Source organism: Ranitomeya imitator, chromosome 1, assembly GCF_032444005.1.
Source record: "Ranitomeya imitator isolate aRanImi1 chromosome 1, aRanImi1.pri, whole genome shotgun sequence".
Lineage (NCBI taxonomy): Eukaryota > Metazoa > Chordata > Amphibia > Anura > Dendrobatidae > Ranitomeya > Ranitomeya imitator.
Window position 1 is genome coordinate 634,165,048 of NC_091282.1, and position 25,397 is coordinate 634,190,444.

The 25,397-nt window shown below is 43.2% G+C and overlaps 1 protein-coding gene across 1 annotated transcript in view; it reads left to right on the forward strand.

The window, feature by feature from the left end:
- Positions 1-733: 733 nt before the first annotated feature.
- Positions 734-25,397, forward strand: part of HORMAD1 (HORMA domain containing 1) — a 206,266-nt gene continuing 181,602 nt past the window's right edge. The window contains exon 1 of the mRNA XM_069726982.1: positions 734-808. The gene's annotated coding sequence lies outside the window, so the exon portion shown is untranslated. The remainder of the gene's footprint in view (positions 809-25,397) is intronic.

A 25,397-nucleotide genomic window follows, 5' to 3' on the forward strand; every position in this document is an offset into this window, starting at 1 on the left:
GTAGTGCGGCAGCGCCAGGCTGATAATGTGGTGATGAATATGGTCCACGGGGCAAACGAATTATGGATTTATCCTTAAGAATAAATAATGAAGGTGCATCTATTTCTTGAAGATCATAGGACCATAAACACAGTCTACAGAAGGATCCGTATATGGGAATAGTCTTGATTGTAAAAGGCAGCGGCGCTTCTACGTCTAGCTGGCGTTTAAATGAAAGACACGGCCGAATGGAAGATCCGTTATGGGGTAAAGCCTTAGTGGGGAGGAACAGCGGCGCTATTGCGTCTTGCTGGTGCAAAAGGCATGAAACCCTGGGAGGAGAGAGCAGCGCTCATACGTCCTGTGTGTTGGCCCAATGTTATGATCCAATGTTATTGATTTCACCTTTTGAATAAATTAGCAAATTTGAAAAAGAATACATTTCTGTCCAAAGATATTCCACATAGGGAGTGCGGTGGATTACACACCATTTAGCCGCTATAGTGTGACACCACATGTGCCGCTCAGTTGCTCTAAGCTGTGCGGTTTCCCTTTTGTCAGTGATGGCATGGACTGGATGTCATCACTCGCTGCTTTATGTGATTTAGCCAGGGTAATATGGGGTTAATATGAGCGGCTGTGCATTTCTGTGTAATAGTGTTGGTATCTCACTGTGATTGGTGGAAACCGCACCATGTGACACCTAGGGCCGGATATATAGGGAGGGTCTTGTGTTACCTTCAAAACCACGCCCCCCGAGGAAGGTGTACCCGCACCGAAACGTGCGTTGGGGACATAGGATCGGTTTCACCTGCCTTCTAACACATGGGTAACTACTAGCTGCTATTTTTTACTTCTTTGTCTCTGCGGTTTAGCTGGAGGACATACACTGTTGGTCTAGACCGACTCTTTATGCTCTGGGAGTTGTTTGTGGGTGGATAAGATATGGACTAATGGAGGACACATTATTTATGCTGCCTTAGGACTAGTTTAACTCCTTCCACATATACACCCCTGCTTCACTGCTTTACTCTTTGCCCATATTCATGGACATACGTTTCTGTCTGGTCTATGGATGCACTTTGATATATTCCTTGTGCATATAACCTTCAGTACCGTAGTCATAGACATTTTTTGACAGAGCATGTTACATCCTATGCAGTTATCTAGGTTTGGTGTACCGTTCATTATTTTAATTGGAATCTCGCGTGACACCTGTTGTTAATATTGCCATATTCTGTGCTGATTGCTCATTTGAACTATAGATACTTTTTAAACAGTTCTGTTTTTTTTTTTTTTTTGTTTATCTCACTATTAATAATGCTTTTTCACATTTGTTACTATTGGCATATTTCTTTGACTCACTGTCCTCCTGTTTATATTAGTTATGTTTTGAGTCGTCTCTTGCCTGTTGTCAAATATGCTATTTAGCCTATACATGCCACTGTATGCATGGTATTATTATTAGACTATAATGACTTCCGGACTATTTTCTATATCTGTATTATTCTGTATATATACACTGCACAGTACCACTTTTCCTGTCCTGTATACTGGGTGTAATTCTCAGTATCTGTATTATTCTGTATATATACACTGCACAGTACCATTTCTCCTGTCCTGTATACTGGGTGTATTCTTCAGTATCGGCATTATTCTGTATATATACACTGCACAATACCACTTCTCCTGTCCTGTATACTGGGTGTAATTCTCAGTATCTGTATTATTCTGTATATACACTGTACAGTATCACTTCTCCTGTCCTGTATACTGGGTGTAATTCTCAGTATCTGCATTATTCTGTATATATACACTGCACAATACCACTTCTCCTGTCCTGTATACTGGGTGTAATTCTCAGTATCTGCATTATTCTGTATATATACACTGCACAGTACCACTTCTTCAGTCCGGTATACTGGGTGTAATCCTCAGTATATGTATTATTCTGTATATATACACTGCACAGTACCACTTCTCCTGTCCTGTATACTGGGTATAATTCTCATTATCTGTATTATTCTGTATATATACACTGTACAGTACCACTTCTCCTGTCCTGTATACTGGGTGTAATTCTCATTATCTGTATTATTCTGTATATACACTGCACAGTACCACTTCTCCTGTCCTGTATACTGGGTGTAATTCTCAGTATCTGTATTATTCTGTATATATACACTGCACATTACCACTTCTCCTGTCCTGTACACTGGGTGTAATTCTCAGTATCTGTATTATTCTGTGTATATACACTGCACAGTACCACTTCTCCTGTCCTGTATACTGGGTGTAATCCTCAGTATCTGTATTATTCTGTATATACACTGTACAGTATCACTTCTCCTGTCCTGTATACTGGGTGTAATTCTCAGTATCTGCATTATTCTGTATATATACACTGTACAGTACCACTTCTCCTGTCCTGTATACTGGGTGTAATTCTCAGTATCTATATTATTCTGTATATATACACTGCACAGTACCACTTCTCCTGTCCTGTATACTGGGTGTAATTCTCAGTACCTATATTATTCTGTATATATACACTACACAGTACCACTTCTCCTGTCCTGTACACTGGGTGTAATTCTCAGTATCTGTATTATTCTGTATATATACACTGCACAGTACCACTTCTCCTGTCCTGTGTACTGGGTGTAATTCTCAGTATCTGTATTATTCTGTATATATACACTACACAATACCACTTCTCCTGTCCTGTGTACTGGGTGTAATTCTCAGTATCTGTATTATTCTGTATATATACACTACACAATACCACTTCTCCTGTCTTGTATACTGGGTGTAATTCTCAGTATCTGTATTATTTTGTATATATACACTGCACAGTACCACTCCTCCTGTCCTGTATACTGGGTGTAATCCTCAGTATCTGTATTATTCTGTATATATATATATACACTGCACAATACCACTTCTCCTGTCCTGTATACTGGTTGTAATTCTCAGTATCTTTATTATTCTGTATATATACACTGCACAGTACCACTTCTCCTGTCCTATATACTGGGTGTAATTCTCAGTATCTGTATTATTCTGTATATATATATATATATATATATATATACACTTCACAATACCACTTCTCCTGTCCTGTATACTGGGTGTAATTTTCAGTATCTGTATTATTCTGTATATATACACTGCACAGTACCACTTCTCCTGTCCTGTATACTGGGTGTAATCCTCAGTATCTGTATTATTCTGTATATACACTGTACAGTATCACTTCTCCTGTACTGTATACTGGGTGTAATCCTCAGTATCTGCATTATTCTGTATATATACACTGCACAGTACCACTTCTCCTGTCCTGTATACTGGGTGTAATTCTCAGTATCTGTATTATTTTGTATATATACACTGCACAATACCACTTCTCCTGTCCTGTATACTGGGTGTAATTCTCAGTATCTGTATTATTCTGTATATACACTGTACAGTATCACTTCTCCTGTACTGTATACTGGGTGTAATTCTCAGTATCTGTATTATTCTGTGTATATATACACTGCACAGTACCACTTCTCCTGTCCTGTATACTGGGTGTAATTCTTAGTATCTGTATTATTCTGTATATATACACTGCACAGTACCACTTCTCCTGTCCTGTATACTGGGTGTAATTCTCAGTATCTGTTATTCTGTATATATACACTGCACAGTACCATTTCTCCTGTCCTGTATACTGGGTGTAATCTTCAGTATCGGCATTATTCTGTATATATACACTGCACAATACCACTTCTCCTGTCCTGTATACTGGGTGTAATTCTCAGTATCTGTATTATTCTGTATATACACTGTACAGTATCACTTCTCCTGTCCTGTATACTGGGTGTAATTCTCAGTATCTGCATTATTCTGTATATATACACTGCACAATACCACTTCTCCTGTCCTGTATACTGGGTGTAATTCTCAGTATCTGTATTATTCTGTATATACACTGTACAGTATCACTTCTCCTGTCCTGTATACTGGGTGTAATTCTCAGTATCTGCATTATTCTGTATATATACACTGCACAATACCACTTCTCCTGTCCTGTATACTGGGTGTAATTCTCAGTATCTGCATTATTCTGTATATATACACTGCACAGTACCACTTCTTCAGTCCGGTATACTGGGTGTAATCCTCAGTATATGTATTATTCTGTATATATATACACTGCACAGTACCACTTCTCCTGTCCTGTATACTGGGTATAATTCTCATTATCTGTATTATTCTGTATATATACACTGTACAGTACCACTTCTCCTGTCCTGTATACTGGGTGTAATTCTCATTATCTGTATTATTCTGTATATACACTGCACAGTACCACTTCTCCTGTCCTGTACACTGGGTGTAATTCTCAGTATCTGTATTATTCTGTGTATATACACTGCACAGTACCACTTCTCCTGTCCTGTATACTGGGTGTAATCCTCAGTATCTGTATTATTCTGTATATACACTGTACAGTATCACTTCTCCTGTCCTGTATACTGGGTGTAATTCTCAGTATCTGCATTATTCTGTATATATACACTGTACAGTACCACTTCTCCTGTCCTGTATACTGGGTGTAATTCTCAGTATCTATATTATTCTGTATATATACACTGCACAGTACCACTTCTCCTGTCCTGTATACTGGGTGTAATTCTCAGTATCTGTATTATTCTGTATATATACACTACACAATACCACTTCTCCTGTCCTGTGTACTGGGTGTAATTCTCAGTATCTGTATTATTCTGTATATATACACTGCACAGTACAACTTCTCCTGTCCTGTATACTGGGTGTAATTCTCAGTATCTGCATTTTTCCTATCGCCACGACAGCACCCACAACGAGAGAGGGGATCCGCCCACCTTCCGGACAGGAACCTACAGGTTAAAAAGGGGCGGTCCCCCTCGCCCTCCAGTTTGGGTTCCTGTCCGGACGGCGGGAGCCTACAGGTCGTTTCACCTACCCGGGTCCGCCAAGCCTCTGTGCGGTGTCCAGGTGAGAACGGCAGAGTCGGGGGCCCGGAAGCAGCGTCGGGGGAAGTCCTGTGTCCAGCTTCCCCCCTCGTCTGGCAAGGAGCGGCTGAATGCCGAAGTGGCATTCCCAGGGGAAGGCACGCCGCCCTGGGTCATCCACACGTGCGCGACGCTGCGGGAGCAGGTCGGCGCTTATGACCCGGAAGTGATTGATCGACTTCCGGAGGAGACCGGGAGGAGGAGCGCGGGACTTTTGAAAAGGAGCAGCGCTCAGGTGAGATGTGTGTGCGGCAATATGTCTTCAGCAGGAGACGCTGAACACCGACAGGCAGGAGAGCACAGGTCTCATAGCGGCGAACGTGGGCAGCAGGATCCTGGCAAACCAGCGTCACGTCGCGCCTCACCCCCTCAAAAACCGGTACTCTACATTTTTTCAGCAGTGGTGAGTGTAATATGTAAACCATTGCCTGATACAGCCGTTTTCTACGCTATGCTTTATTATAGGGTAAAAAGGTCTCCAAATCCAAGCATAAGCAGTGTGCTGTATGCACAGAGCCTCTACCTGACACCTATGTTAAAAAGTTATGCCAATTATGCATATGTCGTATGTTAGAAGAAGAGGCCCCTCTCCGGGTATCGGATCTGAGGGAAGTAATTAGGGAAGAAATAAAATCATCCCTTAAAACCAGACGGCATGAAAAAAGCAGTGTGGAGTTGGTGTCCGATTCCAGCCCTTCAGTACAAGAAGGCGAGTGTTCGGAAAGTTCTTCGGCATCCTCTTCAGATGAGGAGGGAAGACCTTGCTTTTCCATGGAGGGTATGAAAACCTTAATTAAGGCAGTCCGTGCAACTATGGGGGTTGCAGAGAGTAAAGAACCAAAAACAACCCAGGAGATCATGTTCGCAGGGCTGAGCCAGAGAAGTCGGAAAGCTTTCCCAGTGGTGGATTCTGTTAAAGATCTGGTCAAACGGGAGTGGGACAAGCTGGATAAAGGGTTTTTACCTTCAGCTGCAAAAAGAAGGTACCCCTTTGAAGATGACACTTTGTCACAGTGGATGAAGGTTCCTAAAATAGATGCGGCAGTAGCCTCTACTTCAAAAACAGCCTCACTTCCGTTAGAAGATGTAGGGCTCCTCAAGGATCCTTCAGACAGAAAGGCTGACATGCTCCTTAAAAAAACTATGGGAGTCATCATCTGGAGCCTTTAAGCCGGCTATTGCAGGCACCTGTACGGCCAGATCAATCATGGTCTGGGTGACTCAGCTGGAGGAGCAGCTTAAAGCGAAGGTACCCAGGGATAAGTTGCTGAATTCCCTGTCTCAGGTCAGAGAAGGAGCAGCTTATCTAGCAGACGCCTCAATTGATTCTCTGAAATTGGCTGCAAGATCGGCAGGTCTTTCGAATGCAGCCAGACGGGCTCTATGGCTAAAGACATGGAAGGGGGATGCCCAGGCTAAGGCCAAACTTTGCTCCATTCCATGTAGGGGTGAGTACCTATTCGGCCCGGTGCTGGATGACATCCTTGCAAAGGCAGAAGATAGGAAGAAGGGATTTCCTAAAACGTTTAATCCCACTTTTAGGAACGCCTTCCGAAGACGCATGCCCTTCCCAGCCAGACCAGCAGGGATATAATCGCGATTCGGAAACATCAGATCATGAGAAGAAAGGTGGATACTATAAGAACCCTTCATCTTTCTCAAGACGTAGACGTAACTACAGATAGAACAGATCTACCAGTAGGGGGAAGACTAAAGTTCTTCTCAGATAGATGGAAAAAGATTACTTCTAGTGCCTGGATAATGGGGGTGGTTGAGTCCGGATTAAAATTAGAAGTTTTGAGAACCCCCCCCCCCCCAGATCATTTTGTGATAACATCACTGGACACTCCGGCCCAACAACAGGCCTTAGAATTAGAGATTCAACAATTGCTTACAAAGCGAGTTATTGAAGAAGTACCAAAACATCAGGAGAAGACAGGCTTTTATTCTCCGCTATTCTTAATCTCTAAACCTGATGGGTCCTTTAGGACTATCATAAATTTACGTAAATTGAATAGATATCTTCAGTACCACGCTTTTAAGATGGAATCCATTAAGTCAACAACTAAGCTTTTGTTTCCTAGGTGCTACATGTCGGTCTTGGAGCTAAAAGATGCGTACTACCATCTTCCAGTTCACAGAAATCACCAGCAATTCCTCAGGATGGCAGTATGGGTAAACCATCAGATTAAACATTTTCAATTTTTGGCAATGCCCTTTGGCCTGTCCATGGCACCTAGAGTTTTTACTAAGGTTGTTTCTGAAGTAATGGCCCATATTAGGGAAAGAGGGCACCACAAGGGTTTCTATCTAGACGATTTTTTGATAGTAGGAAATTCAATTGACCAGTGTACGTCTAGGGTAAATGCCATAATATCATCCCTACAGGATCTCGGATGGATAATCAACTGGGAAAAGTCAAAACTGGAACCCACAAGACGTCAAATGTTCCTAGGGGTTCTTCTAGACTCAGAAGATCAGTCATCCTTCCTACCAGAAGAGAAGAAGCGGAAGATCGTTCAAAGGATCACGGCCGTAAGAAAAGCTCCAAACTTAAGTTTAAGAGACGCAATGTCTCTACTAGGATCTTTGACTGCGTGTATATCGGCGGTAAGATGGGCTCAGGCTCATACCCGAATACTTCAGTACGAAGTTCTTCGAGCAGAAAAAGATCTTCACGGTGCTCTGAGCAGATATTTCAAATTATCACCCGCCACTCTTCACGATCTGAGATGGTGGCTCAATCCAGCACATTTGTCAAAAGGAGTTCTCTGGATCATCACTCCGAACAATATAGTTACAACAGATGCCAGCCCGTTCGGTTGGGGAGCCCATATGGGAGACATTCTAACCCAAGGGCGATGGTCGAGTCAGGAGTCCCAGAATTCCTCGAATCTAAGAGAGCTTACTGCAGTTTATCAGGCTCTTCTTTCCTTACTACCATCCCTGAGGAATACGCATGTACAGATACAAACAGACAATATGACTGTGGTAGCTTACATCAATCATCAGGGGGGGACAAGGTCTCGATCCCTGATGACCACTACAGCACAGATATTGTCCCTGGCCGAGAAACACTTACAATCCCTGTCGGCAGTACATATAAGAGGGGAACTCAATATAGAGGCGGACTACCTAAGTCGCCATTCCCTTCGTCAGGGAGAGTGGTCCCTAAACCAACAGATATTCGATCAGATAGTCAATCTGTGGGGGTTGCCGACAATAGATCTGTTTGCTACGAGGAAGAACAGGAAGGTCAGGAAGTTCGCATCCTTACACATAACAGACCAACCATTTATAGTGGATTCCCTTCGTGTTCGTTGGGACTTCCAGCTGGCATATGCCTTTCCCCCAATGTGTCTGATTCCGATAGTTCTCAGGAAGATCCGGGAGGAAAGAGCCAGAGTGATCTTAATCGCCCCCTTCTGGCCCAGGAGGCCTTGGTTCTCTCTCCTCATGACAATGTCTGTGACCGATCCCTGGGTATTGCCAGTGGTTCCGGAACTCCTCTCTCAGGGTCCATTTCATCATCCAAATTTGGAGACTCTTCACTTAACGGCGTGGAATTTGAGAGGGAGCTTCTGAGGGAGAGGGGGTTCTCTAACGCTTTAATAGCTACTTTATTGAAAAGTAGGAAGGAGGTCACTACAAAGATCTACTCGAAAATTTGGAAAAAATTCCTTTTGTTTCATCAGCAACCATTAGGAGATAGGGCTCCGATTTCAGCTATTTTAGAATTCCTTCAGAAAGGCTGGGAATTGGGCTTAGCGGTCAACACTCTAAGAGTTCATGTTTCAGCCTTGGGAACTCTATATAACAGTGATATAGCTGGTAATAGAGGGGTTGCTAGATTTATTAAGGCATGTCAGCGTTCTAACCCAATCCATATTGTAAGAATACCCCCTTGGGATTTAAATTTGGTACTTGAGGCGTTGACTGAACCTCCGTTCGAGCCATTAGACTCTATTTCAATAAAAAATTTAACCTTAAAAACAGCTCTACTCTTAGCATTAACATCTGCCAGGAGGGTCAGTGATATACATGCGTTATCAGTAGATCCTCCCTATCTAATAATTCTCCAGGATAAGATTGTCTTAAAGCCTGATCCTGCATATTTACCAAAAGTAGCATCTAAATTTCATAGAAGTCAGGAGATTTATTTACCATCCTTCTATGAAGATCCAGGTTCAGAAGAGGAGAAAAAATATCATACTCTAGATGTAAAGAGGGCGATATTAGAATACCTGGATAGGACACAAAGCTGGAGACAGAGTAGGGCTCTGTTTGTTTCTTTCCAGAATCGGAAAAAGGGTTCTGGTGTCACGAAGAACTCTATCGCTAGATGGATTAGAGAAGCGATATGTCTTGCCTATTCTGCCAGGGGAGTAACACCACCAGAAGGCATCAGGGCGCACTCCACTCGGGCCATGGCATCATCCTGGGCGGAGAAGGCAGATGTCCCCATTGAAATGATATGTAAGGCGGCAACTTGGTCATCACCTTCCACCTTTTATAAGTACTATCGCCTTGATCTATCTGCTAATTCCAGCTTACAGTTTGGCCGTTCAGTACTTAGTGCTGTGGTCCCTCCCAGTTAAATAGTCTTTGAAAGTCTCTCGTTGTGGGTGCTGTCGTGGCGATACGAAAACCGGTTTTTACATACCGGTAACAGGATTTTACAGAGTCCACGACAGCACCCATACATTCCCCCCCGTATTTAGTTCTTATTCCTGCACTCTGTTGGAAGGTGTGCTGTAGAGTTCACTCTATAGAGGTGGTGGTATTTAGTATTGTTTAATATGATGTTGTCATGTACTGATTCATTGGCGGTAACCCTTGTACTCTGGAACACAAACTGGAGGGCGAGGGGGACCGCCCCTTTTTAACCTGTAGGTTCCTGTCCGGAAGGTGGGCGGATCCCCTCTCTCGTTGTGGGTGCTGTCGTGGACTCTGTAAAATCCTATTACCGGTACGTAAAAACCGGTATTCTGTATATATACAATGCACAGCACCACTTCTCCTGTCCTGTATACTGGGTGTAATTCTCAGTATCTGTATTATTCTGTATATACACTGCACAGTACCACTTCTCCTGTCCTGTACACTGGGTGTAATTCTCAGTATCTGTATTATTCTGTATATATACACTGCACAGTACCACTTCTCCTGTCCTGTATACTGGGTGTAATTCTCAGTATGTGTATTATTCTGTATATACACTGCACAGTACCACTTCTCCTGTCCTGTATATATACACTGCACAGTACCACTTCTCCTGTCCTGTATAATGGGTGTAATTCTCAGTATCTGTATTATTCTGTATATATACACTGCACAGTACCACTTCTCCTGTCCTGTACACTGGGTGTAATTCTCAGTATCTGTATTAATCTGTACATATACACTGCACAGTACCACTTCTCCTGTCCTGTATACTGGGTGTAATTCTCAGTATGTGTATTATTCTGTACATATACACTGCACAGTACCACTTCTCCTGTCCTGTATACTGGGTGTAATTTTCAGTATGTGTATTATTCTGTATATATACACTGCACAGTACCACTTCTCCTGTCCTGTATACTGGGTGTAATTCTCAGTATCTGTATTATTCTGTATATATACACTGCACAGTACCTCTTCTCCTGTCCTGTATACTGGGTGTAATTCTCAGTATCTGTATAATTCTGTATATATACACTGCAAAGTACCACTTCTCCTGTCCTGTATACTGGGTGTAATTCTCAGTATCTGTATTATTCTGTATATATACACTGCACAGTACCACTTCTCCTGTCCTGTATACTGGGTGTAATCCTCAGTATCTGTATTATTCTGTATATATATATATATATACACTGCACAATACCACTTCTCCTGTCCTGTATACTGGGTGTAATTCTCAGTATCTGTATTATTCTGTATATATATATACACTGCAAAGTACCACTTCTCCTGTCCTGTATACGGGGTGTAATTCTCAGTATCTGCATTATTCTGTATATATACACTGCACAATACCACTTCTCCTGTCCTGTATACTGGGTGTAATTCTCAGTATCTGTACTATTCTGTATATATACACTGTACAGTACCATTTCTCCTGTCCTGTATACTGGGTGTAATTCTCAGTATCTGTATTATTCTGTATATATACACTGCACAGTTCCACTTCTCCTGTCCTGTATACTGGGTGTAATTCTCAGTATCTGCATTATTCTGTATATATACACTGCACAGCACCACTTCTCCTGTCCTGTATACTGGGTGTAATTCTCAGTATCTGTACTATTCTGTATATATACACTGCACAGTACTACTTCTCCTGTCCTGTATACTGGGTGTAATTCTCAGTATCTGTATTATTCTGTATATATACACTGCACAGTTCCACTTCTCCTATCCTGTATACTGGGTGTAATTCTCAGTATATGTATTATTCTGTATATATACACTGCATAGTACCACTTCTCCTGTCCTGTATACGGGGTGTAATTCTCAGTATCTGTATTATTCTGTATATATACACTGCACAGTACCACTTCTCCTGTCCTGTATACTGGGTGTAATTCTCAGTATCTGTATTATTCTGTATATAAACACTGCACAGTACCACTTCTCCTGTCCTGTATACTGGGTGTAATTCTCAGTATCTGTATTATTCTGTATATAAACACTGCACAGTACCACTTCTCCTGTCCTGTATACTGGGTGTAATTCTCAGTATCTGTATTATTCTGTATATATACACTGCACAGTTCCACTTCTCCTGTCCTGTATACTGGGTGTAATTCTCAGTATCTGTATAATTCTGTATATACACTGCACAGTACCACTTCTCCTGTCCTGTATACTGGGTGTAATTCTCAGTATCTGTTTTATTCTGTATATATACACTGCACAGTACCTCTTCTCCTGTCCTGTATACTGGGTGTAATTCTCAGTATCTGTATAATTCTGTATATATACACTGCAAAGTACCACTTCTCCTGTCCTGTATACTGGGTGTAATTCTCAGTATCTGTATTATTCTGTATATATACACTGCACAGTTCCACTTCTCCTGTCCTGTATACTGGGTGTAATTCTCAGTATCTGCATTATTCTGTATATATACACTGCACAGCACCACTTCTCCTGTCCTGTATACTGGGTGTAATTCTCAGTATCTGTACTATTCTGTATATATACACTGCACAGTACTACTTCTCCTGTCCTGTATACTGGGTGTAATTCTCAGTATCTGTATTATTCTGTATATATACACTGCACAGTTCCACTTCTCCTATCCTGTATACTGGGTGTAATTCTCAGTATCTGTATTATTCTGTATATATACACTGCACAGTTCCACTTCTCCTGTCCTGTGTACTGGGTGTAATTCTCAGTATCTGTATTATTCTGTATATAAACACTGCACAGTACCACTTCTCCTGTCCTGTATACTGGGTGTAATTCTCAGTATCTGTATTATTCTGTATATATACACTGCACAGTACCACTTCTCCTGTCCTGTATACTGGGTGTAATTCTCAGTATCTGCATTATTCTGTATATATACACTGCACAGTTCCACTTCTCCTGTCCTGTATACTGGGTGTAATCCTCAGTATCTGTATTATTCTGTATATATACTCTGCACACCACCACTTCTCCTGTCCTGTATACTGGGTGTAATTCTCAGTATCTGTATTATTCTGTATATATACACTGCACAGTACCACTTCTCCTGTCCTGTGTACTGGGTGTAATCCTCAGTATCTGTATTATTCTGTATATATACTCTGCACACCACCACTTCTCCTGTCCTGTATACTGGGTGTAATCCTCAGTATCTGTATTATTCTGTATATATATATATATATATATACACTGCACAATACCACTTCTCCTGTCCTGTATACTGGGTGTAATTCTCAGTATCTGTATTATTCTGTATATATATATATACACTGCAAAGTACCACTTCTCCTGTCCTGTATACGGGGTGTAATTCTCAGTATCTGTATTATTATGTATATATACACTGCACAGTACCACTTCTCCTGTCCTGTATACTGGGTGTAATTCTCAGTATCTGTATTATTCTGTATATATACACTGCACAGTTCCACTTCTCCTGTCCTGTATACTGGGTGTAATTCTCAGTATCTGTGTTATTTTGTATATATACACTGCACAGTACAACTTCTCCTGTCCTGTATACGGGGTGTAATTCTCAGTATCTGTATTATTCTGTATATATACACTACACAGTACCACTTCTCCTGTCCTGTATACTGGGTGTAATTCTCAGTATCTGTATTATTCTGTATATATACTCTGCACACCACCACTTCTCCTGTCCTGTATACTGGGTGTAATCCTCAGTATCTGTATTATTCTGTATATATACACTGCACAGTACCAGTTCTCCTGTCCTGTATACTGGGTGTAATTCTCGGTATCTGTATTATTCTGTATATATACACTGCACAGTTCCACTTCTCCTGTCCTGTCTACTGGGTGTAATTCTCAGTATCTGTATTATTCTGTATATATACACTGCACAGTGCCACTTCTCCTGTCCTGTCTACTGGGTGTAATTCTCAGTATCTGTATTATTCTGTATATATACACTGCACAGTACCACTTCTCCTGTCCTGTATACTGGGTGTAATTCTCAGTATCTGTATTATTCTGTATATATACACTGAACAGTACCACTTCTCCTGTCCTGTATACTGGGTGTAATTCTCAGTATCTGTATTATTCTGTATATAAACACTGCACAGTACCACTTCTCCTGTCCTGTATACGGGGTGTAATTCTCAGTATCTGTATTATTCTGTATATATACACTGCACAGTGCCACTTCTCCTGTCCTGTCTACTGGGTGTAATTCTCAGTATCTGTATTATTCTGTATATATACACTGCACAGTACCACTTCTCCTGTCCTGTCTACTGGGTGTAATTCTCAGTATCTGTATTATTCTGTATATATACACTGCACAGTGCCACTTCTCCTGTCCTGTCTACTGGGTGTAATTCTCAGTATCTGTATTATTCTGTATATATACACTGCACAGTGCCACTTCTCCTGTCCTGTATACTGGGTGTAATTCTCAGTATCTGTATTATTCTGTATATATACACTGCACAGTACCACTTCTCCTGTCCTGTGTACTGGGTGTAATCCTCAGTATCTGTATTATTCTGTATATATACTCTGCACACCACCACTTCTCCTGTCCTGTATACTGGGTGTAATTCTCAGTATCTGTATTATTCTGTATATATACACTGCACAGCACCACTTCTCCTGTCCTGTATACTGGGTGTAATTCTCAGTATCTGTATTATTCTGTATATATATATATACACTGCAAAGTACCACTTCTCCTGTCCTGTATACTGGGTGTAATTCTCAGTATCTGTATTATTCTGTATATATACACTGCACAGCACCACTTCTCCTGTCCTGTATACTGGGTGTAATCCTCAGTATCTGTATTATTCTGTATATATATATAGACTGCAAAGTACCACTTCTCCTGTCCTGTATACTGGGTGTAATTCTCAGTATCTGTATTATTCTGTATATATACACTGCACAGCACCACTTCTCCTGTCCTGTGTACTGGGTGTAATCCTCAGTATCTGTATTATTCTGTATATATACTCTGCACACCACCACTTCTCCTGTCCTGTATACTGGGTGTAATCCTCAGTATCTGTATTATTCTGTATATATATATATATATATATATATATATATATATATATATATATATATATATATATATATATATATATATATATATACACTGCACAATACCACTTCTCCTGTCCTGTATACTGGGTGTAATTCTCAGTATCTGTATTATTCTGTATATATATATATACACTGCAAAGTACCACTTCTCCTGTCCTGTATACGGGGTGTAATTCTCAGTATCTGTATTATTCTGTATATATACACTGCACAGTACCACTTCTCCTGTCCTGTGCACTGGGTCTAATTCTCAGTATGTGTATTATTCTGTACATATACACTGCACAGTACCACTTCTCCTGTCCTGTATACTGGGTGTAATTCTCAGTATCTGTATTATTCTGTATATATACACTGCACAGTACCACTTCTCCTGACCTGTATACTGGGTATAATCCTCAGTATCTGTATTATTCTGTATATATACACTGTGCAGTACCACTTCTCCTGTCCTGTATACTGGGTGTAATTCTCAGTATCTATATTATTCTGTATATATACACTGCACAGTACCACTTCTCCTGTCCTGTATACTGGGTGTAATTCTCAGTATCTGTATTATTCTGTATATATACACTGCACAGTACCACTTCTCCTGACCTGTATACTGGGTATAATCCTCAGTATCTGTATTATTCTGTATATATACACTGTGCAGTACCACTTCTCCTGTCCTGTATACTGGGTGTAATCCTCAGTATCTGTATTATTCTGTATATATATATATATATATATATATATATATATATATATATATATATATATATATATATATATATATATATATATATATATATACACTGCACAGTACCACTTCTCCTGTCCTGTATACTTGGTGTAATTCTCAGTATCTGTATTATTCTGTATATATACACTGCACAGTACCACTTCTCCTGTCCTGTATACTTGGTGTAATTCTCAGTATCTGTATTATTCTGTATATATACACTGCACAGTACCACTTCTCCGGTCCTGTATACTGGGTGTAATTCTCAGTATCTGCATTATTCTTTATATATACACTGCACAGTACCACTTCTCCTGTCCTGTATACTGGGTGTAATTCTCAGTATCTGTATTATTCTGTATATATACACTGCACAGTACCACTTCTCCTGTCCTGTATACTGGGTGTAATTCTCAGTATCTGTATTATTCTGTATATACACTGCACAGTACCACTTCTCCTGTCCTGTATACTGGGTGTAATTCTCAGTATGTGTATTATTCTGTATATATACACTGCACAGTACCACTTCTCCTGTCCTGTATACTGGGTGTAATTCTCAGTATCTATATTATTCTGTGTGTAACACCTGCACTGGGAACTGTTAGGGCAGCTACTGGTATACTGGTATTTACAGACACTAAGAAGAGCTTTGCAGCTGCTGTTATACCAGGACCTACAGACATTAGCAGATTTTCCTCTGAGCTGCAGTGGACTACAATTCCCAAGGACCCCTGGACTACAATTCCCAGGGATCCTTGTTTGAGTCAGATGACACAGCTTGGATTGGAGGAGGAGGGACTTGGAGGCAGGAGCTGGGAAGAAAGTGAAACTAAAAATACACAGGAAGTAAAGAGCGTGGTATCTTGTTGGGAGAGACGGAGCACGGGGGACTTGCCTGGCCCCATGCTGCAGGGTTGCTGTCCTCCCGGATATACTCATGTTGCTGGAGAGAGTGCGACTTTGTGTTACCCTCTGGAGCAAGTTGCATGAAAAACTTGGAGATTTCTGCCTGCACTCCCACCGTATAAAGGACTGAATCCGGCCGCCCCCAGCTGGTGTCCAGAGAACCATCCGACCGTTAGAGACGTGCCGTGAGTGACTTTCTGAGACTTGTGGTCCTACCAGCGTTATTTACAGTGAGTACATTACAGCTCAGACTATTGCCAGTTATATTCGTCTAAGTGCACCAACTGTTTTAATTTGCGCGCCTGCATCCGCGGCAACTGGGCCCCAACGTTTGGACTGAGTTAAACTAGAAGAAACAAACAAAAAACCCTACTACGTTATACTTGCAGGGTTGAAGTAGAATTAGAGTGAGATGTGTATATGACCTTGACAGAGCACAGTTATTTGTATTTCATGTTATTCTTTTAAATCCATCTAATTTATGCTGCATAGCAATAAACCTGTTAAACTGTTTTACTCCTGATCCCTGTGAGTGTGTACTGAGAGTGGCAGTGGTTTCCCGAATCAGCCCCTGGCAGAAGATAATAGCCCTTCTGCAGTCCCAGAGAGAGAACTCCAATCAAGATTCGGGTGGAGGCACTGCGCCCTGGAGAGGTGAGACCCCCCATAACACCCAGTGTACCGTGGTAGCCCTAAAGGGGTGTTACAGTGGAGGCACTGCTGAGATCCAGAACTAACACAGGAGTATTTACTATGGAGACTTTAACAGAACGAGAAGTGTATTTATGGTGTGAAGAGATGGATGTTCCCGCCAAACAAAGCTTTGCAGTGAGTGGTGAGCTCTGTGATGCGTCTGATGAAGAGATACTGGAAATAGTTAACCGACTCACTGAACTTGCCCACCCTAAAGTGGTTGATCGCCGGAAGGAAAAGGGGGGACAGTTACCCACAGCCCTGATTTCAACCGGGCAGATCTTGAGGAAAGAATACTTCCCCTCTATGGTAGTTGTGTCTTCAGAGTATGGTCGACAATGGCAGATCACTTGGCCTACTGAGTCCGAAGTTGAGACCCGGCAACAGGAATCAACCACTCAGCCTAGAAAGACTAGTATATCTCCACCTTCTACTCCACCTAGATTCCGTCCTGAAGAGACAGCGGCCCCTGCTGATGTGCTTATGACAGCTATGGAAAAGTTAGTCAGTCAGTTTGCCAAGATACAGCCAGAAGGGAACTACCGTCGTCTAAGAATTTTCTCGGGTGCCCTCCCCACCCCTACTGGAGAAGAAGGATATGATACTTGGAGGGATGTCACTTTACAGTGCCTAGAAGAGTGGCAGTGCACTGATGCTGTAAAGAGGCAGAGAATAGTAGAGAGCTTGAAGGGTACTGCTATGGAGGTAGTGCAGGCTGCTTGGCGGAGCAAGCCTCTGGCAACTTATCAAGATTATATGAATGCTTTAGAAGATGCTTTTGGATCCCATGAAGATGCTACTGATCTACTCTTTAAACTCCGTACCACCTACCAACAGCCAGATGAGAAGATGTCCGACTATTTATACCGACTAGATAAGCTGGTTCATAGAATAGTAGCTAAAGGTGGCATCAGCCCTCAAGAAGTTGATCAGTGTCGCCTGGAACAAGTACTCAGAGGAGCTCTCACTCATGATCCAATTGCCCAGCGGATGAGGTCTTGTGATAGAGAGAAGATTCCTGGATCTTTTCATGAGTTGCTTAAGGAAGTTCGGAAGGAGGAGGTTATTTTGGCCGCAAGAGAGAAGGCATCCCCTCGGGTGACTACTGTTGCCTTGAAGCCAGAAGCCGAATGCCGACACATAGAACTGTTGAAAGTCATCGAGAAACAGGGGGAGCAGATTACACAACTGTTAAGTGCTCAGGCCAAGACAATACAGCGACTTCAAAGTGTTGCGGAGGTAGCCGAGCAGAAAACACTGGTTTCAGGAAGAGAGAAAGAAGATCTCGGTAGAGTGGAGAGTAGGAAACCAGAAGGGTGCTTCGTCTGTGGGAGTCCAGGCCATATAGCTCGTCAGTGTCCAAAGAGGTGGAGCTTAAAGAACTCTTCACAGCTTCCCCATCACCCTCAGAGGCAGTCGGGAAACGGGAAAGGGGGCCAGTAGAACCCCATACTGAGCCCCATCAGCAACTAGGACCTACTCTACCGCCCCATCTAATAGTGCATCATCGAAAACCCTGCCTGAAGGTTTAGTGGGACCATCCCCACATGTCCCCGCATATATCAATGGTCAACCTTGCACAGTATTACTGGATAGCGGGTCTCAAGTATCTATCATCTTTGAAGGATGGTATAAGAGATATTTATCCAAAGTGCCTCTGAAACCGTTGTCTGGACTCGTGGTGTGGGGACTGAGTGAGCACAGCTACCCCTACAGAGGATACGTGTCCGTGATGCTACGATTCTCAGAGACTGTTGTCCAGAGGCCGAGGCAGATGAGAGACAAACACCTGTCATAGTGGGAACAAATGCCAACATCTTCCGTACGTTAGCTCAGTGGTGTCGGGAAGTTGGGGGAGAAAATTACTCGCAGACCCTATCCATCCACCCAGTCTGCCTGGAGGCCTATGTGAGAACGGAGGAGGAGAAGAGGGAACTACGGCCTGAAGGCTTTGACCCTTGTTTTGAAGGAAGCGAGCTAAAAGGAGAAGAGAGGGGGTTGGTCATTGATGGCCTGATGATGCGAGGTGCAGTTTTTTCTCTAGGTGAATGGGACATGGGCCTCGCTCATGGAGTGGAGCATCGCATTCGGTTGAAGGATCAAAAGCCTTTTCGAGAGAGGTCCCGAAGATTGGCTCCAGCAGATATCGAAGATGTCAGGCAGCATCTACGCGGTATGTTAGACACAGGAGTCATCATAGAATCTAGTAGCCCTTATGCTTCCCCCATTGTGATAGCTCGAAAGAAAAATGGAGCTATTCGGATGTGTGTGGATTATCGAACCTTGAATAAGCGTACGATCCCCGACCAGTACACTGTGCCCAGAATCGATGAAGCTTTGGACTGCTTGCAAGGGAGCCAATGGTTTTCTGTGTTAGATCTCCGGAGTGGCTACTATCAGATACCCATGTCAAAAGAAGATCAAGAGAAGACTGCTTTTATCTGCCCCATTGGGTTCTTCGAGTTTCAGAGACTGCCTCAAGGACTGACAGGTGCTCCGGCCACTTTTCAGAGATGTATGGACAAAGTAGTGGGGGACATGCACTTATGTGAGGTCCTGGTTTATCTCGATGATCTAATTGTTTTTGGGAAGACTCTGGAAGAACACAACCAGCTGTTGTTCAAGGTGCTGGATCGGTTGAAGGAGGCTGGGTTGAAGTTGTCCCTTGATAAGTGCCGGATTTGCCAGACGACTGTGAAATATGTGGGGCACATAGTCAGCAGAGAAGGAATTTCCACCGACCCCGCCAAAGTGGAGGCTGTTGTAAACTGGCCAAAACCCACCAAACTGAAGGAGCTTAGGTCCTTTTTAGGATTTTGCGGATACTACCGAAGATTTGTACCCCAGTACTCTCGGATTGCGAAGCCATTAACTGCCCTTACTCAGGGGTATCCCCCTTCTGGGAGGACAGCCCATTCCTCAAGGTCAGGAAAGAAGGTCTACTTCAAAGTTAACGAACTTTTTGGGGATAGATGGACACCGGCATGCGATGAGGCATTTGAGAAATTGAAGTCATGCTTGACCCAAACCCCAGTGTTGGCCTATGCAGACCCCAGCAAACCATATGTGTTACATGTAGATGCTTCTCTTGACGGGCTAGGAGGGATTCTTTATCAAGACCATGAAGGCTGTCTGCGTCCCGTCTACTACATTAGTCGAGGATTGACTCCCAGTGAACGCAACTACCCAGCCCACAAACTGGAGTTTCTGGCCTTGAAATGGGCTGTAGTGGACACGCTGCATGACTACCTCTATGGGGTACCCTTTGTGGTTCATACCGACAACAATCCATTAACCTACGTGAGAACCACGGCAAAACTGGATGCCACGGGGTACCGGTGGCTTGCCGCACTCTCTTTGTACGATTTCAGCTTAAAATATCGACCGGGGATCAGTAACATCGATGCAGACACACTCTCTCGCCTGCCTAGGGAACCCTTAAATGAAGGAGGATGGATAGAGGTCCCTGCCCCTGAGGTGAAGACTCTGTGCCATAGACATCAAACTAATGCTCTCCCTATGCAGGGTTGTGCTGAATTCCTAGGAGTATCCAGTGAAGCGCTCCCGTTGTTGTACTGCCAAGTGACAAATGTAACCCCAGACTTTCTCCCTCAACTGACTCGTAATCAAGTCCAAAAGGCGCAGCAGGAGGATCGATCAGTGGGGGTGGTCCGATGGTGGGTTAAGAGGGGCTGGAGGCCCGAAAAGAATGCATTACGAACAGAGGAATCTGTCCTGCTGACGCGGCAGCTAGAGTGTTGTGAATTCTGTGGCTGAATTCACTCCTGTGGTCACAAGTGGTACTGCAGCTTCTGAGCTTCCTCCCTCAGGTGTTCTGGTGAGCTCGTTAACTGCTTCATTACTTAACTCCGCCTGATGCTGCTATCCTTGCTCCTTGTCAATGTTTCAGTGTTGGATCTGAGCTTCTCCTGATTGTTCCTGTGACCTGCTGCTCTGTATAGCGAAGTGCTTTTTGCTTTTTTGTTGCTTTTTTTCTGTCCAGCTTGTCTTTTGTTTTGCTGGAAGCTCTGAGACGCAAAGGGTGTACCGCCGTGCCGTTAGTTCGGCACGGTGGGTTTTTTTTGCCCCCTTTGCGTGGTTTTGCTTTAGGGTTTTTTGTAGACTGCAAAGTTCGCTTTACTGTCCTCACTCTGTCCTAGAATATCGGGCCCCACTTTGCTGAATCTATTTCATCCCTACGTTTTGTCTTTTCATCTTACTCACAGTCATTATATGTGGGGGGCTGCCTTTTCCTTTGGGGAATTTCTCTGGGGCAAGTCAGGCCTATTTTTCTATCTTCAGGCTAGCTAGTTTCTTAGGCTGTGCCGAGTTGCCTAGGTAGTTGTTAGGCGCAATCCACAGCCGCTTTTAGTTGTGTTTAGGATAGGATCAGGTGTGCAGTCTACAGAGTTTCCACGTCTCAGAGCTCGTTCTTGTATTTTTGGGTATTTGTCAGATCACTGTGTGCGCTCTGATCGCTAAGCACACTGTGTTTCTGGATTGCCTTCATTACACCTGTCATTAGCAAGCATAACAGTACAAGGAGCCAACTAATGATTCTCAATAGAGGGAAAGAAAAAGTTCTGACATCATTTTTTTTTTTTTTTTTTTTTTCTGCTCTGTGTTCACTTTTTTTTTTCCCCTAGACATTTGGGTGATTCTGGACACAGGTGTGGACATGGATATTCAGGGTCTGTGCTCTTCAATGGATAATCTCGTTATAAATGTACAAAAAATTCAAGATACTATTGATCAGAAATCTATGTTAGAACCAAGAATTCCTATTCCTGATTTGTTTTTTGGAGATAGAACTAAGTTTCTAAGTTTCAAAAATAATTGTAAGCTATTTCTGGCCTTGAAACCTCATTCTTCTGGTAATCCTATTCAACAGGTTTTGATTATTATTTCTTTTTTGCGCGGCGACCCTCAAGACTGGGCATTTTCTCTTGCGCCAGGAGACCCTGCATTGAGTAGTGTCGATGCGTTTTTCCTGGCGCTCGGATTGCTGTACGATGAGCCTAATTCAGTGGATCAGGCTGAGAAAAATTTGCTGGCTTTGTGCCAGGGTCAGGATGATATAGAAGTATATTGTCAGAAATTTAGGAAATGGTCAGTACTCACTCAGTGGAATGAATCTGCGCTGGCAGCTTTGTTCAGAAAGGGTCTCTCTGAGGCTCTTAAGGATGTCATGGTGGGATTTCCTATGCCTGCTGGTTTGAATGAGTCTTTGTCTTTGGCCATTCAGATCGGTCGACGCTTGCGCGAGCGTAAATCTGTGCACCATTTGGCGGTACTGCCTGAGGTTAAATCTGAGCCTATGCAGTGCGATAGGACTATGACTAGAGTTGAACGGCAGGAATACAGACGTCTGAATGGTCTGTGTTTCTACTGTGGTGATTCCACTCATGCTATTTCTGATTGTCCTAAGCGCACTAAGCGGTCCGCTAGGTCTGCCGTCATTGGTACTGTACAGTCCAAATTCCTTCTGTCCATTACCTTGATATGCTCTTTGTCGTCGTTTTCTGTCATGGCGTTTGTGGATTCGGGCGCTGCCCTGAATCTGATGGATTTGGATTATGCTAAACGTTGTGGGTTTTTCTTGGAGCCTTTGCGGTGTCCTATTCCATTGAGAGGAATTGATGCTACACCTATGGCTAAGAATAAACCTCAATACTGGGCCCAGCTGACCATGTGCATGGCTCCTGCACATCAGGAAGTTATTCGCTTTCTGGTGTTGCATAATCTGCATGATGTGGTCGTGTTGGGGTTGCCATGGCTACAAACCCATAATCCAGTATTGGATTGGAATTCCATGTCGGTATCCAGCTGGGGTTGTCAGGGGGTACATGGTGATGTTCCATTTTTGTCGATTTCGTCATCCACCCCTTCTGAGGTCCCAGAGTTCTTGTCTGATTATCAGGATGTATTTGAAGAGCCCAAGTCCGATGCTCTACCTCCGCATAGGGATTGTGATTGTGCTATCAATTTGATTCCTGGTAGTAAATTCCCTAAAGGTCGATTATTTAATTTATCCGTGCCCGAACACGCCGCTATGCGCAGTTATGTGAAGGAATACCTGGAGAAGGGACATATTCGCCCATCGTCATCACCACTGGGAGCAGGGTTCTTCTTTGTAGCCAAGAAGGATGGTTCGCTGAGACCGTGTATTGATTACCGCCTTCTTAATAAGATCACTGTTAAATTTCAGTATCCCTTGCCATTGTTATCTGACTTGTTTGCTCGGATTAAGGGGGCTAGTTGGTTCACTAAGATAGATCTTCGTGGTGCGTATAATCTGGTGAGAATCAGGCAAGGAGATGAATGGAAAACTGCATTCAATACGCCCGAGGGTCATTTTGAGTATCTAGTGATGCCGTTCGGACTTGCCAATGCTCCATCTGTGTTTCAGTCTTTTATGCATGACATCTTCCGTGAGTATCTGGATAAATTCCTGATTGTTTACTTGGATGACATTTTGATCTTCTCAGATGATTGGGAGTCTCATGTGAAGCAGGTAGGAATGGTTTTTCAGGTCCTGCGTGCTAACTCTTTGTTTGTGAAGGGATCAAAGTGTCTCTTCGGTGTGCAGAAAGTTTCATTTTTGGGGTTCATCTTTACCCCTTCTACTATCGAGATGGATCCAGTTAAGGTCCAAGCCATCCAGGATTGGATTCAGCCGACATCTCTGAAAAGTCTGCAAAAGTTCCTGGGCTTTGCTAATTTTTATCGTCGCTTCATCTGCAATTTTTCTAGCATTGCCAAACCATTGACCGATTTGACCAAGAAGGGTGCTGATTTGGTTAATTGGTCTACTGCTGTTGTGGAAGCTTTTCAGGAGTTGAAGCATCGTTTTTGTTCTGCCCCTGTGTTGTCAGCCAGATGTTTCTCTTCCGTTCCAGGTCGAGGTTGATGCTTCTGAGATTGGAGCAGGGGCGGTTTTGTCACAGAGAGGTTCTGATTGCTCAGTGATGAAACCATGTGCTTTCTTTTCCAGGAAGTTTTCGCCCGCTGAGCGTAATTATGATGTGGGCAATCGAGAGTTGCTGGCCATGAAGTGGGCATTCGAGGAGTGGCGTCATTGGCTTGAAGGAGCTAAGCATCGCGTGGTGGTATTGACTGATCATAAGAACTTGACTTATCTCGAGTCTGCCAAGCACTTGAATCCTAGACAGGCCCGTTGGTCGTTATTTTTTGCCCGCTTCGACTTTGTGATTTCGTACCTTCCGGGCTCTAAAAATGTGAAGGCGGATGCTCTGTCTAGGAGTTTTGTGGCCGACTCTCCGGGTTTATCTGAGCCAGCGGGTATCCTCAAGGAAGGAGTCATTGTGTCTGCCATCTCCCCTGATTTGCGGCGGGTGCTGCAAAAATTTCAGGCGAATAAACCTGATCGTTGTCCAGCAGAGAAACTGTTCGTTCCTGATAGGTGGACTAATAAACTTATCTCTGAACTTCATTGTTCGGTGTTGGCTGGTCATCCTGTAATCTTTGGTACCAGAGAGTTAGTGGCTAGATCCTTCTGGTGGCCATCTCTGTCACGGGATGTACGTACTTTTGTGCAGTCCTGTGGGATTTGTGCTAGGGCTAAGCCCTGCTGTTCTCGTGCCAGTGGGTTGCTTTTGCCCTTGCCGGTCCCAAAGAGGCCTTGGACACATATTTCGATGGATTTCATTTCTGACCTTCCCGTTTCTCAAAAGATGTCAGTCATTTGGGTGGTCTGTGATCGCTTTTCTAAAATGGTCCATCTGGTGCCCTTGGCTAAATTGCCTTCCTCCTCTGATTTGGTACCTTTGTTCTTTCAGCATGTGGTTCGGTTGCATGGCATTCCTGAGAATATTGTTTCTGACAGAGGTTCCCAGTTTGTTTCAAGGTTTTGGCGAGCCTTTTGTGGTAGGATGGGCATTGACCTATCCTTTTCCTCGGCTTTCCATCCTCAGACTAATGGCCAGACCGAACGAACCAATCAGACCTTGGAAACATATCTGAGATGTTTTGTTTCTGCAGACCAGGATGATTGGGTGTCCTTTTTGCCGTTGGCTGAGTTCGCCCTTAATAATCGGGCCAGCTCGGCTACCTTGGTTTCTCCATTTTTTTGCAATTCTGGGTTCCATCCTCGTTTCTCTTCAGGACAGGTTGAGTCTTCGGACTGTCCTGGTGTGGATTCTGTGGTGGATAGGTTGCAGCAGATCTGGACTCAGGTAGTGGACAATTTGATCTTGTCCCAGGAGAAAGCTCAACTTTTCGCTAATCGCAGACGCCGTGTGGGTCCCCGACTTCGTGTTGGGGATCTG